At 42.8% G+C, this 17,445-nt stretch overlaps 1 protein-coding gene across 2 annotated transcripts in view; it reads left to right on the top strand.

Moving 5' to 3' along the window:
* Positions 1-17,445, top strand: part of LOC121861187 (moesin/ezrin/radixin homolog 1-like) — a 110,998-nt gene that overhangs the window by 20,792 nt on the left and 72,761 nt on the right. The window contains exon 1 of one of the 2 annotated variants that reach the window (XM_042358761.1): positions 13,609-13,822. The exons of the other annotated variant lie outside the window; for it this stretch is intronic. The gene's annotated coding sequence lies outside the window, so the exon portion shown is untranslated. Of the gene's footprint in view, positions 1-13,608; positions 13,823-17,445 lie in introns of those variants that run through there. 2 annotated transcript variants of the gene reach the window in all.

Raw genomic sequence — 17,445 nt, 5'->3', positions numbered from 1 at the left:
CTATAATATGCCAAGTCTTCAGTGAAGCAACGTTGCCAGCCCTGCGCATTTCCCTCCCCTATAGGCAAAGGATTACTGTTATAAGATTAAATGGTATCGATTCCAGTTACTGGCTGTAGTTTTCTTGAAGCATGCTAACTCTTCGCTGCAATATGTGTATTGGTGATAGAGTTTAGGCAGGTGGGCACATCTCAGCATTCATGATACGTTGTGCAGCAAAGAGCGACATGCCCGGCTGGTAGGTAGTTGTAGTCAGGCATTCAGATGCCGGATTAAAAAAGATCATTTAGGTTGATGTGTCCACTAACTATGTATGGTCTTATAAAGCGAGTTACTCACACTATTGTTGCTTTCACTTTACTTTATTTTCATACTTAAGCGGCGTCAATCGGGTCCAGGTCCAGGGTTTACCTCAGCGTTGCAAATCCTCTCTCCCTGAAGTGTGAATTCAAAGCATAAGCCAGTGAGCGGGAGGGAGGGGAGGGTAGTTGTCTTTCTGTTGAAGTGTATATCAGATGGGACAGATTGCAATACAGGATAACGTTTTAACAATACTGACGGTTTCCTCAGCTGAGTGTGATCGTCTAGCGTTAGCCAGATGCAAATACCAAAGTTATAGTAGGATGAGAGGAGGATCACCTCGTGTTCTAATTAAGGTGCTCCTGTGCTAAAGTGGCATTTATTACCAAATGGATTATGGATATGTTTATATGTTTGATTCTTTATCTTGTAGAAGCAGCGATGCTTTGTTTAACCCTTTGTCTACGAGATGGCACTTCCCAGCAGGGATTAGTTAACAAGTGGTCACCACATATTAATTGTAATACAAACTTGATGGGAGGAAAAGTAGTCGAGTTGGCAGCTGTCTGGTGTAGAACAGCAAACAAAGTAGTTCACTTGTGCCAAACAATTAGGTTAAATGGGTAAAACAAACAATTATATTTCTGTTAATATCAAATGTGCAATTTATGATGCAAAGCGAATTAGCTGGTGCTTCAAGGTCATAAGCGGTGCTGGACGGTTATGGTGAAGCACGGGTAATGACTGAGTGGCTGGACAGTTGTTGGTGAAGCACAGGTAATGACGTGAGTGGCTGGACAGTTGTGGTGAAGCACTGGTAGTGACTGAGTGGCTGGACAGTTATGGTGAAGCACGGGTAATGACGTGAGTGGCTGGACAGTTATGGTGAAGCACGGGTAATGACATGAGTGGCTGGACAGTTGTGGTGAAGCACGGGTAATGACGTGAGTGGCTGGACAGTTATGGTGAAGCACGGGTAATGACATGAGTGGCTGGACAGTTGTGGTGAAGCACGGGTAATGACGTGAGTGGCTGGACAGTTATGGTGAAGCACGGGTAATGACGTGAGTGGCTGGACAGTTATGGTGAAGCACGGGTAATGACATGAGTGGCTGGACAGTTGTGGTGAAGCACGGGTAATGACGTGAGTGGCTGGACAGTTATGGTGAAGCTCGGGTAATGACATGAGTGGCTGGACAGTTATGGTGAAGCACGGGTAGTGACATGAGTGGCTGGACAGTTGTGGTGATGACTTGCTGTAGTGTGTTGCCGCGAAAGATAACTGAAGGGAGGGAGTGAGTGCGTTGAGCGTGTGAATTATCTCCCATGAGTTTAGGAACACCCGTCTGTTTGTCTGTCTGTCTTTCTTTCTCACTCACTTTTATAAATTTTTTACTTTCCTTTCCCTTCACACACTCCCACATACTCTAATACACCTCCCCCTTGTTATTGATATTTTTTTTGTTACTTTGAGTCCCTGTAGTCCATTGTGTGGGGGGGGGGGATGATGTGGGTTAATGTGAGTATATACAAGCTCTTATATTTATCCATTCTGTCATAACCGTACCCATTGATTTACGCTCTCAACCCACGTTCACCAACCAGTCTTCCCTTTTATACATAAACATACCGTACATGCTGTGAAATCAATCCCCCATAAACACACTGGGTTGGTGGATGTGGGTTGTGAGGGTAAATCAATGGGTATGGTTATGATGACAGAATGGATAAATATAAAAGGTTGTTTTGAGGATTTGAACAACGGGGTGAATTTATACATTGTTCGTTTTTACTGTTTCCCCATAGTGTTCTCTCGGCCGTTGAGCTTCTGAATCGATTGGTCCACTCACACACAAGTGAGAGGAAAGTAATTATAATAGATGGATAAATTTCGTTATGAAGGATATTTAGAGTGACCTTGGGATAGGTTATGTGAAGTTAATATTCTGAATTTGTTTGTGGGTAGTGTGGTGGCGAGTGGCTGGGCAAGCCTATGTGGGTTGTCAGGTGAAAGTGTGTCTGCGCGCCTCGCCCGTGCGGCACATTCCACCTGTGCCATTGATCTCGATAATTACACCACCAACATGTATTTAACATCCGGTTCTCGTTATTTCATGTTATAGATCTGTTATGTAGACCGGTGATACATTTATTGAGAGGAGGGTAAATTATATATCGCCTCTACCATAATTTAGTTGGGCAGAACACAGTGATGAAGCTTATTGCTGGGAATAGTTTGTTATTTACCTTCACCATATTATGGATCTCTTAACAGCGATGAATCTTGAAGGGGACTAGTTATGTATTGTCTGCATGTGTCCAGTAAATGGAAACACAGTACCTATATTATAGTACCTATATATCATTAATGTCGAGTTATAGAGTATGCACAGAAGAATGATTCTATTTAAATGTGTGAAATTGGTCAGCCCTGGTGAATGGTGTAGGGGGGGGGGGTGAGGCACTGTATACACGTCTGTCATGTGCAGTACTCTCACTTTTTTGCCACACACCGGCTACAGTACCGGTACATACACTTGGTAACAAACATAAGCGTCTTACATTTGACAACTGTCCACCTGTATGGTGTACATTGTTATGTAACATCGTGCCAGGGCGTGGCCTATCGGCACAGTTAATTGGATTAGACAACTTGTGAACTAAATGTAACAGCTCTCAACTAGTGAACTTTTATTAGTGCGTGTTTCAGGAATACGAAGCACTGGATTTTATTATTGCTGTTTATACCTTGGTAAGTAGAAAATAAAGATTAATGTAGTACTGTAAGGTAATGTGGTGGGGTTGTAGTGTTTTTTCTCAACCGGGGTTGTGTTGAGTGACGTGATATATAACGTTATAACCAGCATTATTCCATGCCGGGAAATGGTTCCTCTTGAAATATTTAGTCGGTGAGATTCGTGTACAGTAAATGTCTTTTTATTATAGTTGTTTATAACAGGGAACGTAGCTCCAGATTAAATTAGACGTCCTTCCAAACTATAAAAAATGTGGATACGCATGCGTATAGACCTTACCGAGGAAATATTTTGTGTGGCAACTAGTAAACATGATTTAGAGGTGGTGTAGAGGGGTGAATGGTGCGGTACACAGCCACGCCTTCCAACACTGATCGTTGTATGAATGGGGTGATTTACTGTAGCATATAACCCGGATATTTGGCCATGGTGACGCAGCCACTTATATTCGTACCATTTACCTTTAACACTCCCAAGGCGTTAGAACCACGTACGTAGTGTGTGGGTGGCAGCAGCAGCAGCAGTGAAGCTCACCATGTGACCTTTCCTCCCACGACGGCCGCTGAATCATACACTCCTTCGGGAAATGCCGAGGAGGATGTGTGGTGGCCCGCTTGGGAAGGAGTCATGATGGTTACCTAGTGCCTCTTGGGCCACGGAAGTTTAGTGAAAGTTATATTGGAATATTTAATATGTATTGTAATAAATCGCTGTGTTGCGGGACTAAATAGCTTCTTACAACAGCTGTTATTAGTTTATGGATAAGGGTACAAGTTACCATTTATGAGTTATGGTTACATGTTAACGAGTGCTTGGTGCTAGAAGGAACTAAAGTGTTTAGTTGGTATATGACTACAAAAAATCATTTAAATATGCAGACGGCGTTTAACGGGATACTTAAACCTGAATTTTCCTCCTACGTAACAATGAAAGAATGCATCTGACTTGTTTGTTCAGCTAAATTTTACCAATAGCAACTAAAACGTAAGATAATACGGAGCTTGGATGGCAAGTCTCCAATAGTAGTGCCTAGGTCAAGGTGTAGTGATGCTGGAGTGCCCATTGCCTCGAGTGATGAGTGCTGGTTACACCACATGTGAAACTTAAATGGGCATTCTCCAACTCGCAGTGCTGCCAACTCTACAAACATGGCGGGGTCTTCATTCAGGGAGTATGTTTGAGCCCTGAACTAATTGTTTAACTTTAAACAGTATACTTGGAGGAGTAAAGGCATGTGAAAGTTTTGTTGTTAACTGGTGATCACATTGGACAAGAATTGTACACAAGTTAGATGTTCATACTGGATATTTAACTGTCGCCATATTATCATATTGGATTGAAAAAATAAATAAAACAATTTCCTGATAGAGCAACGAGTGACGTACTCTCACTAGAGACGGTCAAGGTAACGGTAGGTAGACTGGCAACCTGTAATGCTTTCAGCCTTCGGGGTGTGAGTCCCGCCTGCTCTGGATGTAGCCGGTGCAGGAGCTTCCTCCCGCTTTATAATGATGGCTTAGGTCTTCGTCTCATGACGTTCCCTGATGTTACAATTTGGTCACCTGCTGTGTGAGTTAACTGTCACTGTATGTAATGGAAGGACATTTTACAGGATCTTTGCTCGGCTGTACCTGTCATGTTGCGTATCACTGAAGGGAAATTGGTTCCCTATTAATTTGGGTGTATTTGAAGAGTATTTATAAAACAATTCTGAGGCGCGGCTGTTGGTGTCTCATAGGTGTTCAAGTTAACGGCACCCAAAAGATGAGAGCACGATTTGACAAACACGGGGGCAGCAGAAGGTTGGGGATAGAGGGTAAATATACTCTGAGGTGAGTATGAAGGATATGGAAATAAAAGAAAAAAAACTAGACTGGAATAAAGTATAGAAAGAGCAGAGGAGACAGTAGAGAGGGAAGCATGTAAGGAGCGGAGATAGTGGGTGAGACTAGGTTAGGGGGACAAAGAAACCCAACGTAACCCAATGAATATTTACTACATTGGGGGGTCTGTGGGTTGCTCATGTACAGTCGCCTGCACTTACACCTGGTACGATGGCTGGCGTGTTTTGTGAGATGTGACAATTGTGTGTTTGTTTACTTGGTATTAAGACTCCCTGAATGGCCCTTAAGGAACCTCTCAATAGTAGCCAGACTCAACAAAACACACCAGCCACTGTACCAGGTGTAAGTGCAAGTACCCAGATTATATATAGCAAATAAACACCTATAAATATGCGTTACTTGTGATACTCTGAAATGTCGTGGTGGTAGTTTGTGATGAGGATGGTAGTAGCGGTAGTGATGGTAGTATTGGGGGTTATAGTGGTGGTTATGGTGGGAATGTTTGTTCTACGCCACTTAATGGTAGTGAAGGGACTAATATTAAATCTCTGTCTGCTCCAGTATAGAAGTACGGTATATTTGCGTTACGTTCAGTCCCCATCACCTGTCCCGTAACTATTGTCTGTGTGCTGGTAGTATAGTGAGGATGGTTGTGGTCTAGCACAGGTGAGTGATGGTAAGGCATAAGGTCCTTCCTCACAGCCAGCTCCACGCCCAGCTGATACAGAAGCTATTTGTAACACACCTCTTAGACCAGCATTAGTCCAACAGATACCCCGGTCACATCCTCACCAAAGAAACACACCAGGGGAAAATGTGCAAGCTCGAACACACGTACTTAAAATATACAGTACAGATAATTATTGCAAGTTACACCGTTAGTTAGGACTACCCAGGTCTGGACTGTTTGTGAGTGATGATGATTTGTGATTGGTGGAGTTACGTCATGACCCGGTGGTTAGGTTTGATAGGAGGGAAGCAAAGGTCTGCTTGTCGTTTATCACCAGAAACAGCACCACCCCTCAGAGATTCGCGCTATGTAAATGTTAGTTTTTTAAGGGTGGAGTTACGGGATGGTTTTGTTAGCCAGAGATGAACGCCGAGGTCTAGTGAGTTGTGAAGTGTTGTGTTGTACAGTCTGTGAAGTGTTGTGTTGTACAGTCTGTGAAGTGTTGTGTTGTACAGTCTGTGGGGTGCGGTGAATGGTCATCATGCTCGCCTCCCAACCGAGCAGACCCGGATTCGATCCCCGGGCAGGGTGAAACTATGGGCAAGTTTCTTTACGCCATTTGCTTATGTCTACCCAGCAGTAATTGTGGATCTGGATGTTAATGGTTAGCCAGTGCAGTTGGCGAGTTGTCCGGTCTTCTCGGACTATTCCTAGTCCTTGACACTGGGTCATGCAGCTCGTTAACTCAGGGTGTGGTTGTTGTGTTGGCGACAGCTTCTACACCTTAAACAAATTCACGCCTCGGAGGCCCTTGGGCCGGCCATCCTCATTACACGAGAGGCAACAAAAGGTAAAGTAAACAAAATTGTGTATGTGTGTGTGAGATATACAGTGTTAATTGACTCTTGTACCCGGTATGTGGCCGTAATGTAAATCCCTCATAACGTAGTGTAAGATCGAGTAATTTTAGCATCATCTTTCAGTACGTTGAATCTCCAGCTGTAGACTTATCGTTACCCCTGAGTGCTTTACTCACATATTATTATGACATTAAAATGTAAAATCAAAACTTACCTTACTGCAGACATCATACAGTTTCACATAAACTGTCCGTCTCTCGCCCACTACATAGTACTAACCCGAATGTATTAAACAAGTTGTAAATTGTATGTGCATTAATACTAGTGTGCTACCAACCTCCTCTCACATGTACCGGGGGGGGGGGGTGTATTCTTGGTGGTGACGCCTGCTTCCGCCTCCCTCCCTGCCTGCCTGGCGTGTTGGTGATGCTCTTCTTCTTTCCTTCTTCCTTTTCGCCATCACTTTCCTTCCCCTTCTCTCTTTTCCACCTGTTTCCCTTTCCTCCCTTACTATCTCCACCTATTCCCCGTACCCACTTTGCGCTATTTTCTCTCCTATCTCCCCTTTGGTTACCCGTTTCTCACCCTCATACCCTGTGACCTTATGACTGGTATAGGGTCCTCCCTCTTGGTGGACGGAAATAAAGTCCACAGGAAAAAAAAACTCACATGACTTGTACACATTGACAACACAATATATATTTGATGGCATTGCACGTAGGTTAGGTTAGGTTTTTTCCGTGCCTTTTTATGTGACTATATGTGACTATTTTTCTTGTGACTTTCTTTCCTGGATTCTAACTCTTACCTGCTTTTAACTGTCTCGTACGTACGTGTGTGTGTGTGTTGTGGTATCGTTGCCTTGGTAGGTGTTGGGAGCTAGGGTGTGAGTGAGGTCTGGGATTGCGACCTTGACCAGACTCTGAAATCTAGCAGCTGGAATGTAGGGTTACGTGTCGGGTCTCGGGCGAGTGTTTCTTTCTTCTGTGATTCGTGACCATGTTGAGAGTTGAGGATGATGAGTCACTGTTGTAGGGGAGGGGCTGGCTCAAGTGGTCTCCCCTTTATTTGTATTGTACAGTAGGTCTACTCCTAGCCTTGATTTCTTCACTGTTATTGTTGGTACTTTCCATAAAACAGATAAAGCTTGAAGAAGTTTGACAACGTTTTACAAAAAAAAAAAAAATGCTAAAATGTCGAAATCGTTCCGAGATGATAATGGTGGATGATAACTTAAGGTCCACGAGAACACGAGTTATTATAAGTTAACTTCACTCACACACATAGAGGTATATTGGAATAAGACAATATATTATAGATGAGGAGTGACGCCACAACCAGCAATATGTTCACCTTTAACTCTGGGTCAACAAATATTTGACATATCCTGAGGCAGAGATTGCGGTCCCCGACACCAGATACTCGTGTGGTCTAGGTCAGGGTTCTGTTCCTTCAAAACTTATGAAAGTGTTAAGAATTACTTGTCATTGTTAACACTTTAAATGATTTTTCGTAATTTGGGGAATATTATCACGGTTTTCTATAACATTAGTTTGTTTTGAAGAAATACTAGAGTGGCAGTTTCCTCCCCTCTTCCGTCATCTGCCACCATTTGCAGGTGCGGTGTTCTTTAATAAGATGTATGACATACATTGCCTGCGTAACGTAGGATTACTATAGAATAAATAAAATCATAAATGGAGATGTGTTGAATAGCAGCAGTAAGGGACAAGCTAGAGTGAGTGGGGGAGCCTTACATGTGTATGAGATAACATCAAACCTGTTGTAGGAGGTGAGGGGGCCGACGACTGTACCCTGGTGGAGGGCCCCGGCACTCCTGCTGTATATAGTTAATGCTTGTAATAACGTGTTTAGTGCACCCACCCGCTACACTGACCCACTAAGACTGCACACCTGCCGGCACCACCCGCAGGGCCTCAGGTGAAGGATTGTGTTTATTTTCTTAACTTTTCCTTGTTATTTGATCTTCAGGCGCACAGATCTGACTTTCTCTCGATTCCATCTTAGTGGTCATATTACTCTTAGTCGTTTCATTCTGATGTCTGTTTGCGTTTTAATGCTCTTTAACATTTGTTGTTAATAGTAACAGGTCTCCTCCCACCCACCCACCACTAGCTCGCTCTCTCCCGTACCGGTCCGGACTCCGGTGGCCTCCCCTCCCGGCAGGTTTTGTGTACAGTACATTACAGGGAGGTTTAGTGTATCGTGGGACGTGATTGTGGCAACATCGCTTCTGTGTAGCGTTATAAGTACTTTACGGATTATCATTTTACGGGTATTTCAACGTATAAATCTCTCACCGGTGTGTGATTAATTAATTGATCTGGTGGAATAACCTGGTGGTGAGGGGGACACCACTTACCGCGTGTCCTGACTGGCACCAGCTGGCTACGGGTAAAGGGTGAAAGACCTAAGTGAAGGTAATGTCTTGATGTCTTGTGTGAACTTTGTTCAGTTCATCCACATCTCCAATTAACCTAAATAAACTATTAATAGCTTTGAAATTGTCTGCACAGTTTGGGTAAATTAATGTAAGCGATTATACTATTAAATTGGTAAATGCTTTGAGTTAATTGTTGTTTAATAAAGGGACGTCGGGACTCTGTGTGGACGTGGAGAGGTAGAGTGGGGAGCCAGCGCTAGGGGGGTGTTGAATGGACGTGTTGCCTCATGACGCGAGCATGGAATATTAATGGGGGGGGGGGGCTTAACACACTCTTGCTTGCTTCATAAACACTCCAGGACCATCACGTGCATGTTTTAAAGGGGGTATAAAGACGTGTTGGAATGTGACGACCTCATGGATGATCAGGGGAACAAGGGCATAAAGTCTCCGCCTTCTCATGTTAATAGTTGTTGTTGTCTTATCGGAGTACCCACACCCCCTGCCTCCCCGTCCACAGTTGAGTGTGTAGTGTGACTGTCATGCCTCAAGTGTCGCCTGCAGCAGCTAACTTTCTTTCACATGACTCGCACATTTCGTCAGTAAAACACTACTGCTCTATTTTCATATTTTCTTGGTATTCCATCTCAATGTCTTTATATTATTAGAATCATGAGTTTGAGAAATTAGTTAAGTCAAAGTGTTGTGACAGATCCTGCCTCACGGCATCCTTATGCTCTGTGTGAGGGGTAGCTGACGATGTTTCAAAATTATCTACTACAAAATCAATAAATGATTGTTAGAAATATGGAATAATAGATGGATAAAACTGCCGTGTGATGGGTTAGTGCTGGTAATGGTGGGAGTGTGAGGGCCGGCTGGTGACAGCGAGAAACGTGATAATCAAGTGAAACTGGCCAGTCCTGAAGCTGGGTACCGGCCATCAAACCTGCCCCCAACACTCATAAAGGTTTAGTCTAACTAACTTAATCTAACGTGACCTGACCTAATCCAACCTTACCTAACCTAACCTAACTTACCAAAATATCTTGTATATCGCACGCTATAGTAGCACCCATGGTAAATATACTGTATAATAACAAGGTGGGGAGAAGGTCATACAACTGGGAATTTCAACAAAGTAACAGTGCAAAATTAAGATTGGCTGGTAGTGAACACACTGGTGTGTGTGTGTGTGTGTGTGTGTGTGTGTGTGTGTGTGTGTGTGCGTGTGTGTAATAATAATAATTAACGGTTTATTGAAGAGGTTGAGGAGCCCAAAGGCTGAAAATATACAATGGCTAAAAATTACTCATTACATACATTGCCATGGGGGTGTTTAACTATAACTTTCATTAGATAAAGGAAAAGTAGCATACAAATTAATGTTTACTACATAGGTCACGTGCGCTGAAGTGTTGAACAGCACATGGTGTTGTGTGGACTGAGACCTCACGTGAAGCTGTACCAGCTCATTCACTACGTGGTGTAGGGTCATGGAGACACCACGTGGCCTGGTGTCACAGAACCTCACTCACTCAAGTGGTGGACAGTCAGACCTCCCTATCGTGGATAGATTAACACATCGCTGCTTGTTGTCTGGTCTCACTGGGTACCTGGGACCTCACTGTGAAGGTTTACTTGGGTACGACTCTCGGCTGTTACTGTTACGTGTTGGGGGGCAGTACTGGAAGCTGTTGTGGTGCAGCAGCAGGGTGGAGGTATAGTAAGCATTGTAGTGGATGCCCTGCCAATATTGATAAGTCACTATAGTTGCATTAACTGCCCTAGTGCAGGCTTTGTCTATACGGCACACATCTCAGGGTTTACTTAAGAATGGAGGAAATTGCAGGGGGTCTGTTGGCCCATCATGGGCAGTCCCATTTACACCCAACCCTTATCACTCATATATCCATCCAACTTATGTTTGAAGCTATCCAGCGTATTCCAGTTAATGATGATGTTTGGTAACTTGTTCCACTCATCCACTACTCTATTTCCAAACCAATGTTTACCTTTTTCGCGCCGATATCTAAATTTATCTAATTTAAAACCATTGTTACAAGTTCATTTCTGGTTAGATAAGAGTACCTTTGTTTAGCCCTGACTTCCAGTGATACACCTCACTCATATCGCCCCTCGCTCTACATCTCTCGAGGAAGTGCAAATTAAGATGCTTTAACCTGTCTCTGTACTCAAGGTTCCTGATGCCCGGGATTAGTCTTGTCTTGTCATCCTTTCTAGGGGTTCAATATCCATTCTGTAGTACGGTGACCAAAACTGAACTCCATAATCCAAGTGAGGTCTCCACCCACAACTTATTGGACTCTCCCCCATTTTGATATTCTTGGATCCGCCCCTGTAGAGGCCACTCCAGGCGGGTTAATGTGACCACAATGAGGTGTGTCTTGGTGGTCATGCGTGCAACAGACAGATGGTCAACTCAAAGCTTAGGGAGACAGCTGGGATTTACTTCCACGTTTGGTGTGTGTGTGTGTGTGTGTGTGTGTGTGTTCCCTTTCCCCGGGATTATCATTGATAGGTTTTCCAGAGTGGCTTTGCCGATTGGTTAGCGGAATACGTTCACTTGAAAATATGCGACCATTTGTGCTTGACTGCACACAGGCTGGCAGACGTGTGCCCAGTGTGTGTAGGGGAGAGCAGGGTATGTGGTGATGTTGGCTGTGAGGTTCAGATAGTGATTAAATTTATGAAAAAGTCACGGATTTATGTATTTATTTTAAGGGGTCACTTGAGGACTTCGAATTTGACACGATCCAGTTTTTGGTGTGTGTGTACAGAGACGTAAAACGTGTGTCTGTTTGGACATATATTTTTGGGGAGGTTGTGTAATGATTAACTGTGTGGCTTACAGTAAGTTATCACACCCTTAAGTTTCTAAAAGAGTATCACGTTGACTGTGAACTCCTACACTAAGAGCTGATACACTGTGGTCGGGTTGTTTGATGTGTTAACATGGAGGTGACTCATCATGGCCTTCCGGTGTCAGGAGTTTGGTATGTCTTGTTGAAATCGTTATAGATCCGGGTAAGATTATATCCTTAATAGTGCATACAACTAATATACTTAACTAGTGTGTGTGTGTGATGAAGGCATCAGCTTCTGCAGCAATAAGCTTAGTGTTATTTCTTCCTAGTACAGTGGACAGGGAACAACAATTATATTTTAGGGCGTGAAATATATTGTGCAAGACATGGAGAAAGTCCGGTGTGTGAAATTGAGTATATGTGATGTGCGAGTACAGTGTGACCCAAGAGGAAGCGCGCTGTACTGTAGGCAGGTGTCTCGTTAAGGTCAGGCGGCCATTGTATCATTCCTTGTACTGTATTAGGTAGATGTGTGGTATTACCCACATGCTGATAGATACTCGTCAACGTTTTTACCTCTTGCACTCCACAAGGCCAACGTCTATATACAATATCTTGAGCTCACTACCGAAGGTCTAAATATCTCCTGAGAATTCTGAAAATTGGTGAAAAACGAAACCTGTTAATTTGACCTCCTTTTGTTGAGCGATTTGGTGCGTCACCAGGATGGAGGGCAGCGAGTCCACTCATGTGTGTGAACCACCTCACTTCATCTCATCTCACCTCACTACGAGGACGCCACTTTTTTTTTAATATTCTATTTTAGTAACTTGACTAACGCCAGCTTCCTTCATTCGATACCGTACACAAGAGGTTAATCATATTTAGAGGTGATGTAGCCACGACAACATCCAGTACAAACACCTTTATTATGGATGTAAAAGATTTTGTCTTGGAGATTAGCGTGTCTGTGTTGTCAGTAGTCAAGTTTATCATATTTATGGATTTTAATGTAATGACTTACCAGTTTGATTCTGAGTCTACTAAAAAAAACCCTGATATTTCTAGATTGGACACGATGACTTATATCTAAGCTGAAGCGTCTTTTATACGGTTATTCGCATATGAGCGTTGGTCGTAATAAAGGGTGTCCGTTATATATTACGGTATTGCTCTTATTGTCGCCGCTGGGTCAAGAGGAGCTCCCCAGGTGGCTGCTGTCTGGGCTATAATATTTGTTACCAGGACAGTTGCTTCATCACGGACCTGGTGGAAACTAATTAGTATATATTTTTTTGTATTTTGTGCCAAGTGATGGTGGGAAGTGTATTAGAACGGGAGGGGTGTGGTGATGGTGGTGTGGTGATGGTGGTGTGGTGTGTTGGTAGTGGTGTGGTGTGTTGGTAGGGGAGGTGTGGTGTGCTGGCAGGGGAGGTGTGGTGTGTTGGTAGTGGTGTGGTGTGCTGGCAGGGGAGGTGTGGTGTAGATTACAAAGGTTCACAACAGGAAGGAAACTAATGACATGAAGACCATCAGGAATAATGTTGAAGAGTCCATCCTTTTAACAAGTAGTCGTAAGTAGACAAGAATATGAAGCCTTGTTCTGTGTTACATGGAGAACACCGTGAAAGTTGGTTTAATGCAACTATGGTTTCAGAAATGATGAATAATTACCTTCATGGTGGTTGTTTACTTGTTGATAGGCAAGGAGCTGCAGTGCCACACTCGGTGTTTATTTTGTGTGGTGGTGATTGTTGCGGTGACCGGATAAAACCCCAGTCTCATATATAAAATGTATGGGGTTTTGTCATGGAACCGATTGTTGTAGCTTTAAACGCGCGCGCCAGGCCACGTTGACTAATAGAAAAGTAGCAGTCAACTGTGAGTGTTTGTGGCGCGCTCGTCAGTATTCTTGTGGCACTGTGGCTCGCCAGTTGTGTTGTGGCACTTGCTAGTATTGTACCACGCTCTGGCTCTGGGTCCGGATTCATAAAGATTCTTTACGTTAACTGTTGTCTCCTGATTGGTGGTGACTGAACGCGTCCATTCATCATAGTGTCGCCATTTGACTGCCACTGTGGACATTATTTTTATATTGTAGCTCAGAGTCAACCAGTTAGGCGTATACTCTCCCATCTCCAGTCACGAGGACAATTGAAGGTAGGAACTATTAGAATGTGGTAACAGTTCTGAACCAGCGGCAGTCATACACGAACCACCATCACCTCCCATGTGCACTCTGGGATTTTATACATACATACAGTATCGAATACACACGAGTTGATATATATATATAAACACCAACTTGGTTTTAACACATTTATTTCATCTCGGTTTTGGTGAGTAGTGATGACTCTTGACGGTGTCTTGAGAATACAGATTGTAAAGTGTATTGACCCTGTAACACTAGTGCCTCGTTCAGAGAGAGGGAAGGGACATGCGAGAGGTAGCGAGGGGGGGGGGGGACGAGAGAGAGAGATGCGTGAGGGTAGAGGTTCAAAATTACTTTGTTATCCATGAAGGGAAGACGGGGGATAAACAAAGGGGTTGCCACCATCACTTATCCTCTGGTGGGGCTCACTGGCCGGGTACAGTAATGGCTGGGGAAGACAAAGACTAACAGTAGTTATTCTCTTAAGTGTATGTTTTCAGGTTCACCTTCAGCTGTAGTTAACGGAATTTCAGTAAAGCTACATATATATGACTGATGTACTGTATATGGATGGGAGAAATACATCAGCAAAGATGGTGCCCTTTGTGGTGTAACAATGCTCAGCTGATTGACGAACATTAAGAGGTGAATTGATTTATATATTTTTATAAGTCATGAACAGACTCTTTATTAACTAATATATATAATACTGTTAGTACTTATTTGCAGAACTAGACCTGGTGATGAATGTATTACTGCTTCAGTTTCTCGAAATTTCTCCCGTAAGGTTGATCAAACTTATTGAATCCATCTTAATGTTACAACGGGTCATAGTTGTAGGCAGAAGGCAACTGTACTTGGGAGATGTTACCTACCTACAGTGCCATACCATCCTAGAAGATGGTTAACATGTTTGTGATGCTTCCACTGTACTGGTCAATAGGCCGCTGCAGTTTCCTCCATTCTTATGTGTGTGCGCGCGAGGAAAAAAAGTGTATTAGCTCAGTTGTTTATAACTTACTGAACCAAGTCCCAGGAACTGATGGTAGTGTTAAGGGCGTTTTGAAGTGCCAACATTGTTGCCAAAGACGAGGAGTAAGTGTTAATAGTCAAATGTATTGCCAACCAAGAGTGCTAGTGACAACAGTTGTTAATGGTATTTAAGATCAATTGAGTGCCAACGACGCGTGCTGGGAGAAACAGCTGATAGTTCTGCCCTGTCAACACAATGCTGAAACTACATTCATCTCTGACAATACCAACGAAGGTTTAATTCACTTTACTTGTTTCTGCAGGTGATGAACAACGTCCCTTGTGTCCCCAGGTACAGCAAGCTAACAAAGTACTTAAGAGATTCATATATTAAAGGAGTAGGCGCCTTGAACTGGCGTTTATTAGTGTAAATAATAAATTTTTGTTGTGTTGAACCTCAAGTGTAAAACTCCCCATGGCTCACTTAACCGAGGTCATTTAAAGTGTTTCATTGTTGTAAACTTTGAGTGAATTTATACCTCTCTTGAAGTAACGTAAATCTAAATGAATTAATCATGATCACAAGTAATGCGGGAAGCTGTTCATTAAATATGGTCATTTGGGTTGTGTTAATTTGTCTCTCCTGATAATGTTAAGTATCTCATATATCGGAACTGATCAGTACTTTTGTAAAATGTGTGTTGAGACTGTTTAACGTTTATAGTTAAGGCCGCCTTCTGCTAACACTGTGGTGTAGCCAATGGTCGCAGATTCCAGCGTTTGGCGATGTTCTGCAGTAAGTCATCGTCTAGTCTGGACGTAGAATATCGTAGGCCTATAAATTTGGGTGGTAATAAATGTGCTCGTCCCTTTTAAACTTCTGCTTAAAACTAATAGATAAGAAGGCCCTTGAAAGATAATCTCTAGAGTGGTTACTTGTGACTCATGACGGTGACAGGTGCTTCAGATAAGGGTGTCACCTGTGTCAAGTATATAGTATGTGTGAGGCAATAGCCAGGTGGCCATCTCGAGTAATTCATTAATGATACTTATACTGTATATCCTTTTTGTCTTCTTAATTAAAACGATTTAAGAATGAATGATACAACGCAAATTTCTTGAATAAAAAATAATACTGAAATGTATTGGCGTTGAAATTTAAACAAAAGGGCAATTTAGTCACTTTATATTAATTCACATAACATTTCAGTGTTGAAGACGTTATTATTTTTTGTATACGTTGGTAGTGTTCAGACGTCAATTGTTCTTAAATCATTACTAAGTCTTCCCTTATTAAAGGTGTTGTTGATTTGCCCAAACTCGTTTCGGGCTTTCCTGAGAGCTTCGTCATTGTAAGCGGGTGACTTATGACGGCGCTGAGTAAGGAGGGTGACGAGGTGCTCAGTGTGTCGAGGACCTGCCAACATTATCTGCCACCCACGCTTTGATATGTTGCCTACGAAGGAAACAAATACCGATGACCTTATTGTCGTGATATGCGATTGGTTGTACTGGTTCCCTGGTGGATAATGTCACTCAGTACAAGTATTTGTATAGCCCGTTCAAATCATTTCCTTTTTACTAGTTCTCTTAATCCCTTCCCCTCATTTGTTCCAACCAGCGGTGGTGTCAGATGATAGACCAGAGATGCACTTTATAATGGCCTGGGTTGTTAGTAACACAAATCCTGAACTGGTTATAACAGCAGACTATATAATATTTAACGCAGTGTCTTACATGTTTTGTTCAGGTTATTCAGTATATCAGCCTTTTCTCCTCGGTGAAAATTTCTAGCACGAGAGAAATGTTTCAGGCGTGACTGAGTTAACTCAGCCAGTAGCCAGTCTTCTTGGACGTCACAAACCCAATCCAACCTGGTGGTTATGCTCTTTTTTGTAGTGAACTTTGGTTGGTTCACATCATTTCCGAAATACTGTACAGAAAGCCGAGTCGCAGCTGTTCTGTTTGTGATATGTTTTACACGAGTTATTTTGTGGGTATGATCAATGGGTAATTAGTACTGGTGGTGATTCACTTTGAAATACAATACTCTCATTCAGTGACTGACACGGTGCTCTTGTTTACACTTGTCTCCTGTTGTTGTTTTTTTAATTGTGAAAATATATATATATATATATATTTTTTTAGTTACTCTAAATCCAGTTGTTAACATTTTATTCGGTAGTGGTGGTGTGGGGAGCAGTAGTGGTGGTGTGGGTATATATTGCAACAGTTTACGTTAATTGTGGACGGTGGTGAGCAGTTTCCTTCCTCCTCGCCTTGTCCACGCCCAGTCCTCGTGGTTATTTGTATTAACATTTCCTTCCGCTGTTCCTAATATGTACTTATTACTATTGGTGTCAAGTGGATCAAATGGGGAGTGCACGCGGCCCCTTAGAGGAAATGGAAGACTAGGGGGGATGGTGCAAGACAGTGGCTAAACCAATGAGAGAGGGAGAGAGAGAGAGAGAGCTCAGACAACAAGTAGATGACTAACACAGGTGCGCAACTTGTGTACTTGATATGCAAAAATAATTGTTACAGGTGTTGCTTATATGTGACAAAGCCTGAGGGATGGTGACAGTATGCATGGTAAGCTCGGCGTTTAACTATCATACATAGCAATAAGATTTTAAGTTGCATCTACATATTAATGGGA

The sequence above is a fragment of the Homarus americanus genome, unplaced genomic scaffold (assembly GCF_018991925.1).
Source record: "Homarus americanus isolate GMGI-L3 unplaced genomic scaffold, GMGI_Hamer_2.0 scaffold21314, whole genome shotgun sequence".
Classification (NCBI taxonomy): domain Eukaryota; kingdom Metazoa; phylum Arthropoda; class Malacostraca; order Decapoda; family Nephropidae; genus Homarus; species Homarus americanus.
The sequence above is the reverse complement of the archived record's forward strand: the minus strand, read 5'-3'. Positions and strand labels throughout refer to the sequence as shown.